We start from the raw sequence: 21,330 nt of genomic DNA, 5'->3' as shown, positions 1-21,330 counted from the left end.
AAATAAGTGAAGCAAGCCAAGTGCAAGAAAAAATTGACACAGGTGTCCTATTAAATATGTAGGCACTGTCTTCCTTTCTATCACAAAATAGTTTCTTCTACATTTTTCATATGTGAAATAAAATTCATTATTTTAGGTCAAGACAAGAAAAACAAAAATTTTTTTCTGTCCTTTGGCCTCCTCTCTCTTCCCACTGTGCATTATGTATCTGCATTATGCATTAACCTAAACTTTCCCATCGGCAGAAATACCTGCTCAGTCATAAAGAGCAATATTCTCCTAGCATCAATAAGACAACTCCTCAGAGATAACATTCCTTCTTGATCTCACAAGGGGTCACATGGCACTTGGATCTCGGTAATATAAACGGGCAATAATACAACATCTGATGTACAGCCCTTGGTCCCAAAAATCTTTTATAACTGTGCCTTGACTTCTCAGTGATGGAACAATTCTCAGAGCTTTCTGAGATGTTCTCCCCAGGTTACCATCCTCCAATTTGGCTCAAATAAAATCTTTCATTTCTTCCTTGGATTAACTGATTAACTTTTTTACCGATATTTACAATATGGTTTTTGACTACCTAACTTTTTTTTCCTATTTTTGATAGAAAACATAGGTATATACTACTATTTCTGTACTATTTTAAAACAACAGTTAAAGTGTAACAATAGGGAACGGCTATCCACTCCAGTATTCTTGTCTGGAGAATTCCAAGAACGGAGCCTGGCAGGCTACAGTCCACGGGGTCGAAAGAGTAGGACACGGCTGAGTGACTAACACTTTCGCTTTCACAAGGGTAACAACAAATGGGAAGGGGCCTTTGGCCTCTAATGGAGGGAAAACGAGGGAGAGCAACCATCGAGCACCAGCTGCTGTGCTCTTCCTCACCTATTCGTGAAGTAGCCCCAGTATGTTCAGATTATCCTGATGACTTAAGAGAAGTTGGATACCTGAATTTTATGTGAAATGTCGCCATTTTCAAGTGTCAGCAACAAATCTAGTTTCTGAAACACCGTGCCAGCAAAATAAAAAAGTTTGAGGTTTCAATAAATTTTAAAAATAATCTAAAACTTAAAACTATTTTGGGTTCTAGGGCTACCCGTCTGTAGTCTCTGATCTAAAAATCTATACTGTTCAAAGACACAGCAATTTGCTAGACCCCACCTATACTTTTCAAATAGCCATGAATGGATGTGAGAGTTGGACCATAAAGAAGGCTGCTGTGCTTAGTCGCTCAGTCGTGTCCGACTCTTTGCAGACCCATGTACTATAGCCCATGAGGCTCCTCTGTCCATGGGGATTCTCCAAGACAAGAGTACCGGAGTGGGTTGCCCTGCCCTCCTCCAGGGGATCTTCCCAACCCAGGGATCGAACTCAGGTCTCCCGCATTGCAGGCGATTCTTTACCTTCTGAGCCACCAAAGTAGCCCAAAGAAGGCTGAGCACCCAAGAATTGATGTTTTCAAATTGTGGTGCTGGAGAAGATTCTTGAGAGTCCCTTGGACAGCAAGGAGATCAAACCAGTCAATCTCAAAGGAAATCAGCCCTGAACTGGAAGGTTTGATGCTGAAGCTGAAGCTTCAGTTCTTTGGCCACCTGATGCAAAGAGCCAACTCACTGGAAAAGACCCTGATGCTGGGAAAGATTGAGTTTGAGCAAACTCTAGGAGACAGTGAAGGACAGGGAAGCCTGGCGTGCTGCAGTCCATGGGGTCGCAGAGTCGAAGAGGACTTAGCAACTGAACAACAATACTGCTCTGTGACTCTTGGTTTCCATTCAATGTGTACTTTATTTTGTTTCAGCCACACCACATGGCTTTTGGGATCTCAGCTCCAGACCAGAGATTGAACCCGGGCCACCAAAGAAAGCCCAGGATCCTAACCAAAAAGCCACCAAGGAACTCCCAGTGTGTACTGTTTTTATCAATTTTTAAAAGTTTCAGCTGTTGCAGGAAGGGGGACCCCTTCCAGGGTCAGAAACTGGGCTCTTGTCTAACACTCGGAAATGAATTGTCCGAGGAGACCCATGTGCTGACAAACAAAGAGATTTTATTGGGAAAGGGCACCCGGGTGGAGAGCAATAGGGTAAGGGAACCCAGGAGAACTGCTTTCTGGGTGGTCTTTGGCCAATCATTCTAATTCAGAGTCTTTCCTGGTGGTGCACGCATCACTCAGCCAAGATGGATGCTAGCAAGAGGGATTCTGGGAAGTGGACGGACACACGGTGTCTCCTTTCAACCTTTCCCGAACTCTTCCAGTTGGTAGTGGCTTATTAGTTCCGTATTCCTTATCGGGATTTCCTGTCATAAAACAACTCATGCAAATGGTTACTATGGTGCCTGGCCAGCGTGGGCGGTTTCAGTCAGTGTGCTTCCCCTAACACAACAACAAAATTTTTAAAAATACTTTAATATTTACAACAACGGATCCTTATGCCTACAGATATATTTAGCACTGGAGAAAAAATGGAATCACAGTTATTACAGTACTAATGAAAACAATAAAATGGCTACGCTGCTCTTAAAATACTTTTTTGCAGAAACTATGCTTCAGTATTCACGTGTATGTTCTCCAGTACTTTTCCTGAAGAAGAAATTGAGACTTAATGAGATTAAAGAAACTTGCATAGTGAGATTTCTAGTTAAAATACTCTGAGAAGATTAAAAAAAAAAACCCTTCCCTTTCCCACTCTAAACAATACAAATTTGGGAGAAAATATTAAAGAGATAACAAAAGTTTAATACACAGTTTAACTTAAAAAGAAGACAGGAGGAAATGGAGGAAGGGAACCTACAGTGGGCAGGAGGTAAAGTTGGGCAGAGACCAGAACACACAGCAGCCCCAGTGCAGGGGTATATCGCCAGCCCAGGGACAGAAGTCTAGGCCACAGGCCCAGAGCACAGCAGAGATGCAGGAAAGTATTGCCTTGTTCAATAAAAGAGCCTGTAAGTGTTCACCCACCATGGCCCGGGTAAGTCACCCACCCAAGGGTGAGAATATGAACAGTTACTTGGAGATCGACCAGGATGGTAGAATAGAAAGACCCTGAGTTCACCTCCTCTCACAAGCACACCAAAACCACACCTATCTACAGAACAACCATCTACGAAAAAAGACCAAAACCTCCTGAAAAGATCGTCTACAGCTAAAAGGCACAAAGAAGGAACCACAAGATGGGCAGGAGGGGCTGAATCATGATATAAAGTCCGTACTCGCAGGTGGGCGACACACAAACTGGAGAATAATTACACGGCAGAGGTTCTCCCACAGGAGTGAGAGTTCTGAATCCCACACTGGGTTCCCCATCCCGGAGATCCTGCACCAGGAAGACTAGCCCCCAGACCATTTGGCTTTGAATGCCAGCAGGGCTTAATTTCAGGAGCCCCCAAAGGATTATGGGAAACACAGACTCCACTCTTGAATGACACACACAAGATCTTACGAGCACTGAGGCTCAGGCCAAAAGCTGTAATTTGATAGGAGACTGGGTCAGACCTACCTGCTGGCTTTGGAGAGGTTGGGGGTGGCTGCGGCTGGCAACAGTTACATTTGGGAGCTCAATCAGTCATATAAGCCCCTGCAGATCTTTGTTCCTCCCTCTAGCTCGTTAGCGCCTGTGGCCCTTACCCAATAGCTTGTAGGCACCAATGTTGGGATGCCTCAGGCCAAACAACTAACTGGGTAGTGGCACAGCCCCACCCATAAGCTGTCAGGCTGCCTAAAGACTTCCTGAGCCCACAGCCCCCTCCAGACACTCAGAGGCAACTAAGAATTTGCATATGTGCTCAGTGGCTTCAGTCATGTCTGATTCTGTGACTCTATGGACTGTAACTCAACAGGCTCCTCTGTCCATGGAATTCTCCACACAAGAATACTGGAGTGGGTTGCCACGGCCTCCTCCAGGGTATCTTCCCACCCCAGAAATCAAATCTGCATCTCTTAAGTCTCCTGCACTGTCAGGCGTTCCTCACCACTAGTACCACTTGGGAAGCCCAAGAGTTTGCATGCCCCAACTAAAGGTCAAGCATGCCACCACAACGAAGAAGACTGAAGAGCCCACGTGCCACAACTAAGATCTGGCACAGCCAAAAAAAAAAAAAAATTTAAAAATTAATTTTAAAAATACCTTTTAAAAACCTTCATTCCCTGAAAAGGGTGGGGGTGGGGGTGGGGTGCTTCCCTGGTGGTCCACTGGTTAAGAGTCTGCCTACCAATGCAGGAGACACGGGTTCAATCCTTGCTCCAGGAAGATTCTACATGCTACAGGGCAACTAAGCTGGCGTGCCACAGCTACTGAGCCTGCGTGCCTAGAGCCCATGGTCTGCAATAAGAGGTCACTGGAATGAGAAGCCCAGGCACCACAATGAAGAGTAGCCCCTGCTCACCACAATCAGAGAAAGCCTCAGCAACGAAGACCCAGTAGAGCCAAAAATAAATAGGTAAAAATAAATAAATCTGGAAAAAAAAGAACTACCATACGACCCAGCAATTCCACTCCTGAGTGTATACTCCCAAAAAACTACAACACTAACTTGAAAAGATACATGTATCCCAATGGTCAGTGAAGCCGTATTTATAATAGCCAAGACATGGAAGCAACCTAAATGTCCACCACCAGATGAATGGATAAAGATGGGGTATATATACACAATGGAGTATTATTTGGCCATAAGAAAGAATAAAATAATGCCACTTGCAACAACATGGATGGACCTGGAGATTACCATACTAAGTCAAGTCAGACAGAGAAAGACAAACATCATATGATATCACTTAAATGTGAAATCTAAAAAAATGAAACAAGTGAACTTATTGGCAAAACAGAAACAGACCCACAAAGAAAACAAACATGATTACCAAAGAGGAGGGGGAGCAGGGATAAAACAGGAGTTTGGGATTAATATACACATATTGCTGCTGCTGCTGCTAAGTTGCTTCAATCATGTCTGACTCTGTGCGACTCCATAGACAGCAGCCCACCAGGCTCCCCCGTCCCTGGGATTCTCCAGGCAAGAACACTAGATTGGGTTGCCATTTCCTTCTCCAATGCATGAAAGTAAAAAGCGAAAGTGAAGTCGCTCAGTCGTGCCTGACTCTTAGCGACCCCATGGACTGCAGCCTACCAGGCTCCTCCGTCCATGGAATTTTCCAGGCAAGAGTACTGGAGTGGGGTGCCATTGCCTTCTCCGATACACACATTACTATACATAAAATAGATAACTAATAAGGATCTACTGTATAGCATAGTACATAAAATATACTAAATATTTTCTCATAATCTATAAGGGAAAAGCTGTATATACCTGAATATAAGTATAAAACTTTTGAAAACTGTGAAGTACTATAGAATATAAAGAATCTTTCCCTGGTGGTGCAGAGGTTAAAGCGTCTGCCTGCAATGTGGGAGACCTGGGTTCGATCCCTGGGTCGGGAAGACCCCCTGGAGAAGGAAATGGCAACCCACTCCAGTATTCTTGCCTGGAGAATCCCATGGATGGAGGAGCTTGGTGGGCTACAGTCCACGGGTTGCAAAGAGTCGGACACGACTTCACTTTCACTTTCACTTTTCATTCAATTTAAGAAAAGAGAATATGAACAGAGTTCCCCCTAAGAGGACAACGCCTCAGATCTGCACTCTCGACTGATAACAGGGGCTGAGTTCATGTTATCCTTACAAAAGGAAACTCTTAGCCAAGAAACTAAAACTGAAGATGAGTTCATTACAAAAAGACACAGCTGATCATAAAACTGTTTCCATCACGCAAGAAACATGCAGGATTGCCACGGAAGATCAGTCTCTACAAGAGTGTTCACAAATGAGAGAAAACAACACAAAACCCCAAGCCCTAAAACCAATAAAAATAGCTCACAGAACCAGCAAAAAAAAAATAAAAAGAAAATCATATCTGAGATCTGAAAGAGACTTCAAAGTAATAATCAGGGAAATTCAGGAAAATAAAATCTAAAGCATGAACAGGAGACAACAGAAAGTAGAATTTCTAGATACAAAAAACATTTGTTAAATTTTTTTTAAAAACTCAATACTCAACAAACAGTGGATCAGGCAGAAAGGAAGAGTTACTGAACTGAAGATGAATCTGAGGAAGTCACTCAGAATGCATCACAAAGATAAAGAGATAAAAAATATAAGAACAGACACAAAGGATAGATTGAGAAACTCAATATCCACAAAAGGAAGATTTGGAAGATGAAGGAGGTCAGATTTGGTACAGTTCTGAGTCCAAGTTGGATAAATTGAATATATCCACAAAAAGACTTGTATAAGCATATTCATAACAGCTTTATTCATAATAGCCCCAAACTGGAAACAGCCCAAGTAGCGCATCCATACAATGCAATGTTAATCAAGAATAAAAAGGAACTTATTACTAACACATGCAACTGGGATGAATCTCAAATAACCTTAGGCTGAGTGAAAGAAGACAGATATAAGAGAGAAACTGTATATATTTATATATTTATATATAAAGAACATCTATTTATATATAAAGAACATCTATTTATATATATGTAGAACAGCTAAAACCAATCTATGGTAGAAAAAAATCTGAACAATAGTTGCCTCTGAGAGAGGTGGGTCCAGGGAAGAGACATTTAAGCTGTGCACTGAATGACAAAAATTGAGCCAGTTATGCTCAATTCCAGGGAAAAGCATTTCAGATATGAAGAAAATTTCTGAAATTGTGGCAAAGTTCCGTATGTTGATGGAGGTGTGGGTTACACAAGTGTAGGTGATTTTTTAAACTTAGGGATATTTCTGATTTTTCTCCTGTTGGCTTGACTTGTGAAATAATGACTGCTGGTTCATTCACTGTCTATCTTTCCCACCAGAATGTAAACCCCATGAAAATAAGGACCTCACATGCTTCTTCACCTTAACTGGCTTCTTCATTTATATATAACTATCTCCAGCAATTTGCACAGAGCTGATAACAATAAATATTTACTGGATGAATAAAACAATTCAAGGTATTATATGCTAACATTTTAGGATAGATATTTCTAATTCAATTATCAGACTACAAAACAGTTTATCCACATGAAACTAAAAAAAAATGTCTTCCCTTATTGAGCTGTGATACTATAAACAAGCAGTATGGTTCAACACTGGGCTAGGAGTGAGAAAAATCAAATCTTGGGTTATAAATGGAATGTCTGTGTCCCTCTGAAATTCATGAGATATCTCAAACTCCAACTGATGGCATTAGGAAGTAGGGCCTTCGGAAGGTAATTAGGATCAGATGAGGTCATGAGGGTGGAGCCCTAGTGAATAGGATTAGTGCCTGGAAAAAAAGACCTTGTTTCTCTCTGATCTCTGCCACTATGGATACAATAAGAAGTTGTTAGCAGCCTGCAGCCCAGAAGACTCAACCATGCTGGCAATCTGATCTTGGACTTCCAGACTCCAAAACTGTTAGAACTGGTGTCTCTAAGCCACCCAATCTGTGGTATTCTATAAATTCAGACTAAGACACATCACTAAGGACTGGCTCTGGGATCCAAAGCTTTCAGTGCTTCACCAGTCTGTGGTATTCTATAAATTCAGACTAAGACACAACACTAAGGACTGCGTCTGAGATCCAAAGTTTTCAATGCGTCACCATCTTCAGTGACAAAGGATCTGCAGTTCCTTTTTAAAAAACTGTATTAAAAATTATATAAAATAATTGCATAAAATAACTGTTATAAAACTGACAACAGTGGTTACCTAAGGCAGTAGGGTTAAAATAGTTTTGATTTTTCAAATTCTGTGCAACTATGAATATATTCATAATTTTGTTGTTGTTGTTGCTTTAGTCCCTAAATCACGTCCTACTCTTTTCTGACTCCAATTAGAAACATGTTTTTTAAAGTACTTTTTAGAGATGGGCTTCCCTGATGGCTCAGACTGTAAAAATATCTGCCTGCAAAGCAGACTTGGGTTCAATTTCTGAGTTAGGAAGATCCTCTGGAGAAGGGCATGGCAACCCATGCCAGTATTCTTGCCTGGACAATTCCATGGACAGAGGAGACTGTCAGGCTAGAGTCCACAGCATCGCAAAGAGCTGGACATGATTGAGTGACTAACACTTCATTTTCACTTTTCAGTTCAGTTCAGTTCAGTTCAGTTGCTCAGTCGTGTCCGACTCTTTGCGACCCCATGAATCACAGCACGCCAGGCCTCTGTGTCCATCACCAGCTCCCGGAGTTCACTCAGACTCACGTCCATCGAGTCAGTGGTGCCATCCAGCCATCTCATCCTCTGTCGTCCCCTTCTCCTCCTGCCCCCAATCCCTCCCAGCATCAGAGTCTTTTCCAGTGAGTCAACTCTTCTCATGAGGTGGCCAAAGTACTGGAGCTTCAGCTTTACCATCATTCCTTCCAAAGAAATCCCAGGACTGATCTCCTTCAGAATGGACTGGTTGGATCTCCTTGCAGTCCAAGGGACTCTCAAGAATCTTCTCCAACACCACAGTTCAAAAGCATCAATTCTTCGGCACTCAGCTTTCTTCACAGTCCAACTCTCACATCCATACATGACTACTGGAAAAACCATAGCCTTGACTAGACGGACCTTAGTTGGCAAAGTAATGTCTCTGCTTTTGAATATGCTATCTAGGTGGGTCATGACTTTTCTTCCAAGGAGTAAGTGTCTTTTAATTTCATGGCTGCAGTCACCATCTGCAGTGATTTGGGAGCCCCCCAAAATAAAGTCTGACACTGTTTCCACTGTTTCCCCATCTATTTCCCATGAAGTGATGGGACCAGAGGCCATGATCTTCGTTTTCTGAATGTTGAGCTTTAGGCCAACTTTTTCACTCTTCTCTTTCACTTTCATCAAGAGGCTTTTTAGTTCCTCTTCACTTTCTGCCATAAGGGTGGTGTCATCTGCATATCTGAGGTTATTGATATTTCTCCCAGCAATCTTGATTCCAGCTTGTGTTGCTTCCAGTCCAGCGTTTCTCATGATGTACTCTGCGTAGAAGTTAAATAAGCAGGGTGACAATATACAGCCTTGACGTACTCCTTTTCCTATTTGGAACCAGTCTGTTGTTCCAAGTCCAGTTCTAACTGTTGCTTCCTGACCTGCATACAGAGTTCTCAAGAGGCAGGTCAGGTGGTCTGGTATTCCCATCTCTCTCAGAATTTTCCACAGTTTATTGTGATCCACACAGTCAAAGGCTTTGGCGTAGTCAATAAAGCAGAAATAAGATGTTTTTCTGGAACTCTCTTGCGGATGTTGGCAATTTGATCTCTGGTTCCTCTGCCTTTTCTAAAAACAGCTTGAACATCAGGGAGTTCACGGTTCACGTATTGCTGAAGCCTGGCTTGGAGAATTTTGAGCATTACTTTAGTAGCATGTGAGATGAGCGCAATTGTGCGCTAGTTTGAGCATTCTTTTGCAAATCCTTTCTTTGGAATTGGAATGAAAACTGACCTTTTCCAGTCCTGTGGCCACTGCTGAGTTTTCCAAATTTGCTGGCATATTGAGTGCAGCACTTTCACAGCATCATCTTTCAGGATTTGAAACAGCTCAATTGGAATTTCATCACCTCCACTAGCTTTGTTTGTAGTGATGCTTTCTAAGGCCCACTTGACTTCACATTCCAAGATGTCTGGCTCTAGATGAGTGATCACATCATCATGATTATCTGGGTCCTGAAGATCTTTTTTGCACAGTTCTTCCATGTATTCTTGACACCTCTTCTTAATATCTTCTGCTTCTGTTAGGTCCATACTATTTCTGTCCTTTATCGAGCCCATCTTTGCATGAAATGTTCCCTAGGTATCTCTAATTTTCTTGAAGAGATCTCTAGTCTTTCCCATTCTGTTCTTTTCCTCTATTTCTTTGCATTGATCGCTGAAGAAAGCTTTCTTATCTCTTCTTGCTATTCTTTGGAACTGTGCATTCAGATGCTTATATCTTTCCTTTTCTCCTTTGCTTTCCGCCTCTCTTCTTTTCATAGCTATTTGTAAGGCCTCCCCAGACAGCCATTTTGCTTTTTTGCATTTCTTTTCCATGGGGATGGTCTTGATCCCTGTCTCCTGTACAATGTCATGAACCTCAGTCCATAGTTCATCAGGCACTCTTATCTATCAGATCTAGGCCCTTAAATCTATTTCTCACTTCCACTGTATAATCATAAGGGATTTGATTTAGGTCATACCTGAATGGTCTAGCGGTTTTCCCTACTTTCTTCAATTTGAGTCTGAATTTGGTAATAAGGAGTTCATGATCTGAGCCACAGTCAGCTCCTGGGCTTGTTTTTGTTTACTGTATAGAGCTTCTCCATCTTTGGCTGCAAAGAATATAATCAGTCTGATTTCCGTGTTGACCATCTGGTGATGTCCATGTGTAGAGTCTTCTCTTGTGTTGTTGGAAGAGGGTGTTTGTTATGACCAGTGCATTTTCTTGGCAAAACTCTATTAGTCTTTGCCCTGCTTCATTGCGCATTCCAAGGCCAAATTTGCCTGTTACTCCAGGTGTTTCTTGACTTCCTACTTTTGCATTCCAGTCCCCTATAATGAAAAGGATCTCTTTTTTGGGTGTTAATTCTAAAAGGTCTTGTAGGTCTTCAAAAAACCGTTCAACTTCAGCTTCTTCAGCCTTACTGGTTGGGGCATAGACTTGGGATAACTGTGATATTGAATGGTTTACCTTGGAGATGAACAGAGATCATTCTGTCGTTTTTGAGATTGCATCCAAGTACTGCATTTCAGACTCTTTTGTTGACCATGATGGCTACTCCATTTCTTCTGAGGGATTCCTGCCTGCAGTAGTAGATATAATGGTCATCTGAGTTAAATTCACCCATTCCAGTCCATTTCAGCTCGCTGATTCCCAGAATGTCGACGTTCACCCTTGCCATCTCTTGTTTGACCACTTTCAATTTGCCTTGATTCATGGACCTAACATTCCAGGTTCCTATGCAATATTGCTCTTTGCAGCATCGGACCTTGCTTCTATCACCAGTCACATCCACAACCGGGTATTGTTTTTGCTTTGGCTCCATCCCTTCATTCTTTCTGGAGTTATTTCTCCGCTGATCTCCAGTAGCATATTGGGCACCTACTGACCTGGGGAGTTCCTCTTTTGGTATCCTATCATTTTGCCTTTTCATACTGTTCACGGGGTTCTCAAGGCAAGAATACGGAAGTGGCTTGCCATTCCCTTCTCCAGTGGACCACATTCTGTCATTTCACTTTTAGAGACAGCCAAAGTAACTTTCCCACTTAACACTTAAGACATGATTATATTCCTGAAAGAAATCTCATTTTAATGAATTAAACAATAAGTTAAAATGTTCAGAAAGTAGCACAAGGTAGAGGATAAAAACAGAAGCCCCAAAGTCAAACACGCTGGGCCTCTGCCACTTGCCAGCTATATTGTTGTTGTTGTTTTACTCAGTTGTGTCTGACTCTTTTGTGATCCCATGGACTGCCAGACTCCTCTGTACAAGGGATTTTTCAGGCAAGAATACTGGAGCAGGTTGCCATTTCCTTCTCCAGGAGATCTTTCTGACCCAGGGATTGACCCCTCGCCTCCTCCATTAGCAGGCGGATTCTTTACCCCTGAGCCACCGTGGAAGCCCTGGTGGCTACATAAACGGGCAATTTACTGAACTTCTCTAAGTCATCAGTAAAATGAGAAGGATAGTACCTACCATGTAGGATTATTGTAAGGCTTTAGTAAGATGACGAAATAGCTTGACTTAGCATATTGGCTAGCACTTTAGAAGAAGTGAAGTGAAGTCGCTCAGTCGTGCCCAACTCTTTGCGACCCCATGGACAGTAGCTTGCACCAAGATCCTCCGTCCATGGGATTTTCCAGGCAAGAGTACTGGAGTGGGTTGCCATTTCCTTCTCCAGGCTAGCACTTTAGAGTTCAATAAATGTTCAATATGACTACTACTGGGTTCTATAAACGAAAGTAGTCTTATTAAAGGGAAACAAAGAACTATAGAGTTAAAATCTAAAAGCCAAATTCACACAGTTGAAGATTTCTTTCCTTCACAATCCTGACAGATCATGACCCAATCTCTACCTGAATACTTCCAGAAACAGAGTTCATTACCTTAAGAGGCAGTTTTTGTTGAAACATACTTGCATTCTGTAAAAGTTCCCTACATGGAAATTTTTCTCTTTGATGTTCAGTCTGGCCTCTGAAAATGACAAAAGTGTTTACTCTTTCCTAAGAGCTTGTGAAATATGTGAAGACAGCTCTTACAACTTCCCTTGGTACCTTCTGCTTAATCCAATCAGTCTTCCTGTGACCTAGTTTACAGACCACTCGCCATTATGGCTAGATCCTTCTGAACGGCTCCAAGCTTGCCAATGTATCTTAAAATGTGGCACCCAGGTCTGTATTCAATACTTAAGACATGGTCTAATTGGTGTAGACTACATTGGTACTATTACTTCCCAGGCTCTGGGCCCTATATTTTATTTATGCTGGATGAAATGATAGGTGTTTGAACAGCAGAATCACACTGATGATTCATACAGAGTTTGTGGTAAATAAAGTTCACTGAAATCATACTGAATTCCCCATTTTATATACTTGTATACTTCACACTTAAATCCAAAATTTTACATTTCTTTCTTCTAAATTTCTGCTTGTATGTTTCAACCAAACATTTTATCCTTTGAGATTAATTTGGATTTAAAAATATATATATTTGTTCACTCATTTCTTGCACAAGGGCTTTCTCTAGTTGTTGAGAGCAGGGGGAGAGTGGGGGCTACTCTCTTGTGGAGCACAGGCTCTAGCGCATGGGGGCTTCAGTAGTTGTGGCCCACTGACTTAGCTGCCCAAGAGGAATCTTCCTGGAGCAGGGATCAAACCCGTGTCCCCTGCATTGGTAGGTGGATTCTTAACCACTTATCCACCAGGGAAGCCCCTCAACTTGCATCTTGATTGTGCCTTCCCCCACAACTTACAAGTTTTTGCATAGAAAAGTGAATTTTTGTTTTCTGTGAAAATAACATCTTCTAACGTGTTTTTATTAATTAGTTTTTCAAATTTATTTTTGTATTTCACACTACCTCCATGGTTAATAATGCTGAAATCAGGTTACATTAAAGCAGAATACTTAAAAAAAAAAAAAAAGAGCATTATTGATTTGCTTCCATTGAGAAGGGCTCCCTCAGACCTGGAATTCCCAAGCAGCCAGGCTCCCACTTATTATTTACCATCATGTGGCCTGTGAAAAAGAAAATCCTAATAGGGAAATTGAAGGAGCAAGTAGGGTACCTCCATATGAAGGAACTCTTGGCAACATTCAAAACAGTTATTAATTCATTTTTATATAGAGAAATTTTGTAGGGTATTTTTCCCCCCAGTCAAGGGATTCATTCAGTAAACATGTACACAACCCTTTCAATAAACCAAACACTGTGCCAGACTCTGGGTAAAAAGAGTTAAAAGGCCAACCTGCTTTCAAAAATGCAGGATTCAGAAAAGGAGAAATGGGTATACTGAACAATTTGCAATATAGTGAGGTAACACAAACCACAGAAGCACACACGAGTACAGGATGGCCAAGAAGAGGAGTGGGATTTATTAAGAGAAACACTTGCTGAGAGGGGTGAGACTGGTACTGGTGTTAAAAAAGCAGCAAACTGGGGACTTCCCTGGGGGTCCAGTGGTTAAGAACACACCTTCCAATCCCTGGTCCTGGGACTCAGACCCCACATGCCTCAGGGCAACTAAGCCCTCACACCCAACTAGAGAAGTCTGCACGCTGCAACGGAGACCCAGCACAGCCAAAAAGAATAATAAATAAATATATTTCAAAAATTAAAAAAAAATTTTTAAGTTTTACTAGTTTTATTTATGCTTATCTGTTTATGTATCCACCTGTGACCATTCATACACTCTAATGTCAAAGTGAAAGTGAAGTCGCTCAGTCGTGTCCGACTCTTTGCAACCCCATGGACTGTAGCCTATCAGGCTCCTCCGTCCATGGGATTTTCCAGGCAAGAGTGCTGTGTGGATTGCCATTTGCTTCTCCAAAAAAAAAAGAAAAATTTTAATGAGCTAGCACCCTCTAGGTGCACCAGGCAGAGAGAACGGCACTCCAGGCAGAGGGAACAGCAGCTCGTGCAAAGATATGAAAGGCACGAAGTGTCACGGCACAAGTGGAAAAGTTCAAGCAAACTTAACATGCATCATAAGCGCAAAATTCTGAATTTTAAAGACTGACTCTGAAAAAAAAAATTTTTTTAATTGATAATTTCCATATTGATTTTTTAAAAATATTTCTTTTTGGCCATGCTGGTCTAAGCTGCTGCACGAGCTTTTCTCTAGCTGTGTCGAGCAGGGGCTACTCTTCAATGCGGTGCGAGGGTTTCTCATCTCGGTGGCTTCTCTTGTTGCGGGGTACGGGCTCCAGGGCACTCGAGCTTCAGTAGTTGCAGCTCCTGGGTTCTAGAGCACAGGCTCCAAAGTTATGGCACACGGGCCTAGCTGCTCTGCAGTGTGTGGGATCTTCCCAGACCAGGGATCGAACCCGTGTCTCCTCCACTGGCAGGTGGATTCTTCACCACTGAGCCACCAGGGAAGCCCTTCCATATTGATTTTTAAGGTGACCTTTTATTTCATTGTAGTAAAACATACATAACACAAAACTTACATTTTAACATTTTTAAGAGTATCATTCAGTGGCATAACTGCATCCACAAGGCTGTGCAATCATCACCACTATCCATTTCTTTCTCTTCTTTTTTAATATTTATTTATTTGGCTGCATCACGTCTTAGTTGTGACGCATGGGCTTAGTGGCCCAGCAGCTTACGGGATCTTAGTTCTCCCACCAGGGATAAAACCTGTGTCCCCTGCATTGGCAGGCAGATTCCCAACCACTGAGCCACCAGGGAAGTCCCATCCCTTTTCATTTCTAGAACTACTTCATCATCCCAAACAAACTCTGTACCATTAAACAGTAACTTTCCATTCCTCCCTCCCCAACCCTCGGTAACCTCTATTATACTTCCAGTCTCAAGTAATTCCATACTGATTTTTTATATCTCACGTTGAAATGATAGTTTGGATCTACTGGGTTAAACAATACCTGTTAAAATTAAGTTCACCTGTTTCTTTTTATACTCTTACTGTGGCTAGTAGAAAGCTTTAAATTATGTCTAGGGCTCACACGATATTTCAACTGGACAGCACTGTGCTAGAGCATAATGTATAAGTAAGGAGACAGAGAGGAATGATGCTAGAAGGAGGAGATACAGGTCAAGTCATGAGAAGCCCTATATTACCTGGTAAGATAAACCCTTACAGGTAATGGAGAGTGAATAACAGAATCGCAGTGACAAGTTTAGGCTCATATTTCAAAGAACACTGTGGTCACTGTGTTTGTGCTAGATTGGATGAGGGCAAGGCTAGAGGCAGGCAGACCCATTAGATTAAGATTCACAATAGCAGAGCCAAGATGGGAAGAAGATTCAAATCAGGGCAGAAGAAGGCAGAATGGAAAAGAACACCAGTTCCTAACAGAACGCTGTCATCGGAATAACCTGGATTAGTAAACAAGTCACAACTTTTACAACTTAGAATTTTGAAAGTGTGATGAATAGAAAACTAATAGCTCCCTAAACCCATTATAAAAATATGAAGAAAATCTCATTCATAATAGAAATATACACTATTTTAAAACTACAAGCCACATGTTTTTAAATAAACATATGCACACAAACACAAGTATAAACTCAACAAGAAATATGCAAGATCAACTGAACTGATCTGAACTGAATACGAAGAAACAAAGAAAACTTTACTGAAGATACAGAAGGCTGGAAGAGCAGGGATATAACAGGTGTCACTTACAGAGCATGTTATCAAGTGCCAGGCTCTTTACACACATATGCCTATATATTTATGAATACATTACTCATCTAATCCTTTTCAACAATCCTCTACAGAAGGTACTATAATTACTGCATTTTTCTTTAATAAAGAAGAGAAGGTGTTTTACAGAAATACTCCAAATGTGCTCTAGACCCCACACAACACAACTAGAGAAGCCTGCATGTTGTAATGAAGACCCAACGCAGCCAAAACAAAAAAATAGTGTTGAAAGAAGAAATACTCAGAATAATGCAAATTAAATGCAAACTTAATTAAAAAAATTTTTTTAATGAATTGACTATCAAGAAAGTGAAAAAAAAAACCACAGGATGGGAGAAAATATATTTGCATCATCTGTCTCCTAAGGGCGTGTATCTAGACGATATAAAAAACTGTTACACTTCAATAAAAAAAGAACAACCAATTTAAAACAGGCAAAGACATGAATAGACATTTCTTCAAAGAACATACACAAATGGCCAATAAACACGTGAAAAGACGCTCAACATCATCAGCTGTTAGGGAAATGCAAATCAAAACCACAATGAGATACCACTTCACACCAACTAGGATGGCTTTAATTAATAAGTGCTGGTAATAATGTGGAGAAATTAGAATCCTCATATACTGTTGATGTTGACATAAAATGGTACAGCTGTTTGGAAAATAATCTGGCAGTTGCTCAAATGATTAAACATAGAGTTGCTATATGACCCAGCAACTCCACTTCTAGGTATATACCCAAGAGGAATGAAAACACATGTCCACACAACAGTTCATAGCAGCATTATTCATAATAGCCAAAAGTGGAGACAACTCAAATGTCCATCAGCTGATGAACAGATAAATAAAATGGGGTATATCCATAATGTTACGTGAATCCCCCAAAAGATATGTTAATGTCCTAATTCCCACTACCTATGAAGGTGACTTTATTTGGAAATGGCCTCTGCATACCTAATTAAGTTAAAACAGGGTCCTGCTGGAGTGGAGTGGGCCTTTAATTCAATAACTGGTGTCCTTATACGAAGAGAAAAGACTAAGACGGACTTTCACAAAGAGAGTTACAACGTGAAGACAGACACGCTGGGATGAAGGCCAGGTGAAGACAGAGGCAGGAGTTGGGAGTTATGCAGCTGCAAGCTAAGGAATGCCAAACAATGCCAAGGACTGCTGGCAATGTCAGAAGCTAGAAAGAGGCAGGAAAGGATTCCCCCGTAGAGACCTGAGAGAAGGTACTCCTGCTGACAACTTGATTTTGGACTTTATAGCCTCCAGGGCTGTGAGAGAATGTATCTGTTACTTTAAGTCATCCAGTTTTCCTTACTTCAATACTGTAGCCCTAGGAAACAAATACACCACAGAATGGAATTTTATTCAGAGATAAAAAGGAATGGGTACTGACACATGTTGCAACATGGATGAACCTTGAAAACATTATACCAAGTGAAGGAACCCAATCACAAAATTGTACAAAAATTGTACAATTTCATTTATACAAAATACTTAGATCTATGAAGGCAGAAAGATTAGTGACTGGGGCTAGGGCTAGCAGCTTCCCTGATGGCTCAGATGGTAAAGAATCTGCCAGCAATGCAGAAGACCTGGGTTCGATCCCTGGGTCAGGAAGATCCCCTGGAGGAGGAAATGTCAACCCACTTCAGTGTTCTTGTCTGGAGAATCCCATGGACAGAGGAGCCTGGTAGGCTATGATCCATACGAGCTGCAAGAGTCGGACACAACTGAAGCAACTTAACATGCACAGGGCTAGGATATTGGGGAATGGGTATTGATAACAGGGATGGGCTTCTTTGGGCTTCCCAGGTGGGTCAGTAAAGAGTCCACCTGCAACGCAGGAGCTGCAGAAGACATGGGTTTGATCCCTGGGTGGGAAAGATCCCTCAAGAAGGGAATGGCAACCCACTCCAGTATTCTTGCCAGGATAATCCCATGGACAGAGGAGCCTGGCAGGCTAGAGCCCATTCAAAGAATCAGACATGACTGAAGCAACTGTCTTTGGGGGATGATAAGTGAAGTCGATCAGTCGTGTCCAACTCTTTGCAACCCGTGGACTGTAGCCCACCAAGCTCCTCCGTCCATGGGATTCTCCAGGCAAGAATACTGGAGTGGGTTGCCATTTCCTTCTCCAGGGGGTCTTCCCGACCCAGGGATCGAACCCAGGTCTCCCACATTTCAGGCAGATGCTTTAACCTCTGCACCACCAGGGAAGCTGGGTGGGTGGGGGATGATAATGATGTCCAAAAATTAGGCTGTAGGGACTTTCCTGGTGGTCTAGTAGCTAACACTCTGCACTCTCAATGCAGGGGGCCAGGGTTTGATTCCTGGTTGGGAAACTAGATCCCACATGCTGCAACTAAGCCTGGCACAGCCAAATAAATAAACTTTTAAAAATAAAATAGAATTAGGTTATAGCAACAGCTGCTTAACTGGAAATATACTAAAAAATCACTGAATTGTGTACTTTAAAAAACAAATTATGTGAATTACATTTCAATAAGACCACCTTATTTTTTTAATCCAATTATTTTTGTATTAATTTTTATTGGAGTACAGGTGCTTTACAATGTGTTAGTTTCTTGTTGTAGAGCAAAGTGTATGTATGTATACATATGCCCATGCTTTCTTAAATTTCCTTTCCATTTTGTTGCAATCACCAAGTCATGTCTGACTTTTTTGGGACCCCATGAACTGTAGCCCACCAGGCTCCTCTGTCCATGGGGTTTCCCACGCAAGAATACTGGAGTGGGTAGACATTTCCTTCTCCGGGGGATCTTCCCAATCTAGGAATCAAACCCTTGTCTCCTGCACTGGCAGGCTGATTTTTTACCACTGAGCCACCAGGGAAGCCCTCTCCTCCGCGCCCCACCACCACTTGCCATTTAGGTCACCACAGTAAACTCACTTAAAAAAAGAAAAAAAATACTTGATAAGCTGATTCTAAAATTAATCTGGGAAAGAAACTGTAAGACTACCCCCAAAACACTGATTAAATAATGAGTACATGAGCTGATAAAGTATGACTTCCAATAAAATAACAATAAAAAGAATCATGAGGGACTACTTACCCTACTGCTACTGCTACTGCTAAGTCACTTCAGTCGTGTCCGACTCTATGTGACCCCATAGACACTAGCCCACCAGGCTCCCTCGTCCCTGGGATTCTCCAGGCAAGAACACTGGAGTGGGTTGCCATTTCCTTCTCCAATGTATGAAAGTGAAAAGTGAAAGTGAAGTCACTCAGTCGTGTCCGACCCTTAGCGACCCCATGGACTGTAGCCCACCAGGCTCCTCCGTCCATGGGATTTTCCAGGCAAGAGTACTGGAGTGGGGTGCCATAGACTTACCCTACTAGATACCAAAGTATAATATATATTTAATGTAGAATGCTATGGTATTGGCCCAGCAAAATAGAAAATTCGGACATAGGACAGAAGAGTTTACAGAAAATACACTGTGTGGGTGAGACATTAGTACGTGATAAATGTGGTATTTTAGATTAACAGGTCAAGGATGGACTGATATTCAGAGTGACACTGCTTGGAAAACAAGAAAAAGGCACACACCATTATTCTCTCTCTCTCTTTCTCTGACACACACACAGAGGAATTAGAGAAAAACTCTAACATGTAACAACTTACAGGAGAAAACATGGTGGTAAGAGAAAACGTGGCCTCAGGGTAGCACAGGGTTTTTCAACCTCAGCACTACTGACATTTTAGGCCAGAAAAATTCTTTGCTTAAGGGCTTTCCTGGGCACTGAAGGGTGTTTAGCAGCATCCCTGGCTTCTATCCACTGGATGGCAACCAAAATACATCTCGTGACATTGCCAAGTGGCTCCCAGAAAGCAAAACAGCTCCCATTTGAGAACCACTGGGATTAGGAATGAAAGCCCACTAAATACACAAAGTAAAAGACTGATACATTTAAACACGGAATTTACAACTTCGATTCTACAAAGATGCCACATGATTAAGAGATAAGAAACAACTTCAAAATGCTGGGAATAAATATTTCAAACGTATATGAATGACAAAAGATTAATATATAAAACATTACCATATATAACCAGACAACCCAAAAGAAATGAGGCATTTCTCAAAAGAGGAAGGAATACAAATAGCCAACGATCATGAAAAGAACCTCAATCTTACCAATAACCAGGGAAGTACAAATTAAAACACAAAATTAGAGTCATTTCCCACACATCAGATTGGCAGAAGCAAAAAAGGCGGACACCATCAAATGTTTAAAAGAGCTGGTAAAGCAGAGACTATTATACACTGCTGGTGGGCAGTTTGGCATTAAATATCCACACCCTCCCACCCAGCAATTCCACCTGCAGGTTTCTATCTTTGAGAAATGCTCACTCAACCTCACAGACGCTGTGGGAGGATGTTCTCTGCCGCACTGTGCCTAAGACGGAAAAACTAAGCAACCTATGGAATCGCACATATTATGGGATTGTAACATGTTCCGGAATTTACCGAGCGAGAACAAATATGGCAGATGTCTACATATTAACCAAGAAAAAGTTCCAAGACCCATTTTTAAGCACAAGTTTAGTTGTTGAAGAGGTACAATATACCACGTTGGTAAAAGTTCAACCCAAAATTTTACACACCTATCTGTACAAACACATATCAATAAACGTAAACAAAAAAAATAGAAAAAACATGCCAAACTGATAACAGTTTTTACCTTGGGAAAAAGATTAAAAAAGAAAAGATGGAGATGGAAAGAGGTCAAAGAGGATCTATTTTGTGTAAATGACATGGGCTACATGACACGGGCTACAGCTAAAATAAATATAAAAGAATAAATACATTTTTTAAAAGCAAACTCAACTTGACCAAAATTCATAATTCCTTCCCTTCTCTTAAATAACTCTTTTTCTCTCAAACTTCGCAACATTGATATTACAAAACCTTTCAGTGCAGTTCTACGGTGTTAGTGTTTTCAAGAAATGAGTGCCTAAGGGAGTTTGTGTCCATTAATATATCAAAAGCTTGTAAAAGTTTAGGTTTCGTTTATATTTTAACAAGCATGTATCAATTCTGTAATAAAGCAACATTACGGTTCTAGTCCTGATCTATATTCCAGGGTTGCGAAAAGAAAAAGGTGCCTCCCAACAAGGTCCATAGCAGCGGGTGTGGTCTGGGAAGAAAAAGGTGGTAACAATGGGGGCGGGCGTAGGTCCGCACGAATCGAGGGCACGAAACTCTTATCTGTGGACGCGTGCAACACGTAGCGCCTAAGGAGCTGCCAGATGTTGCGAGCGGTGCTTCCTTTGTAGCTAACTGGGTCAAGAAGCCAGGAAGGTTTGGTAGGTACTCCTTAAGGAGAGCAGCCGCGGGTCCGAGGAGGCGGCCCCGGAAGGCCACCGGGAGCCAGCGATCGAGGTGACAGCCCCCGCGGCGCGCCTAGGTGCTGAACTGCCCCCGCCACCGG

General features: G+C 41.8%; 1 protein-coding gene across 1 annotated transcript in view; it reads right to left on the bottom strand.

Annotated features, from left to right (window-relative positions):
* The window catches only part of EXD2 (exonuclease 3'-5' domain containing 2), a 56,785-nt gene that overhangs the window by 35,217 nt on the left and 238 nt on the right, over positions 1–21,330 (bottom strand). The gene's annotated exons all lie outside the window — the stretch shown is intronic.

The sequence above is a fragment of the Budorcas taxicolor genome, chromosome 10 (assembly GCF_023091745.1).
Source record: "Budorcas taxicolor isolate Tak-1 chromosome 10, Takin1.1, whole genome shotgun sequence".
Classification (NCBI taxonomy): domain Eukaryota; kingdom Metazoa; phylum Chordata; class Mammalia; order Artiodactyla; family Bovidae; genus Budorcas; species Budorcas taxicolor.
The sequence above is the reverse complement of the archived record's forward strand: the minus strand, read 5'-3'. Positions and strand labels throughout refer to the sequence as shown.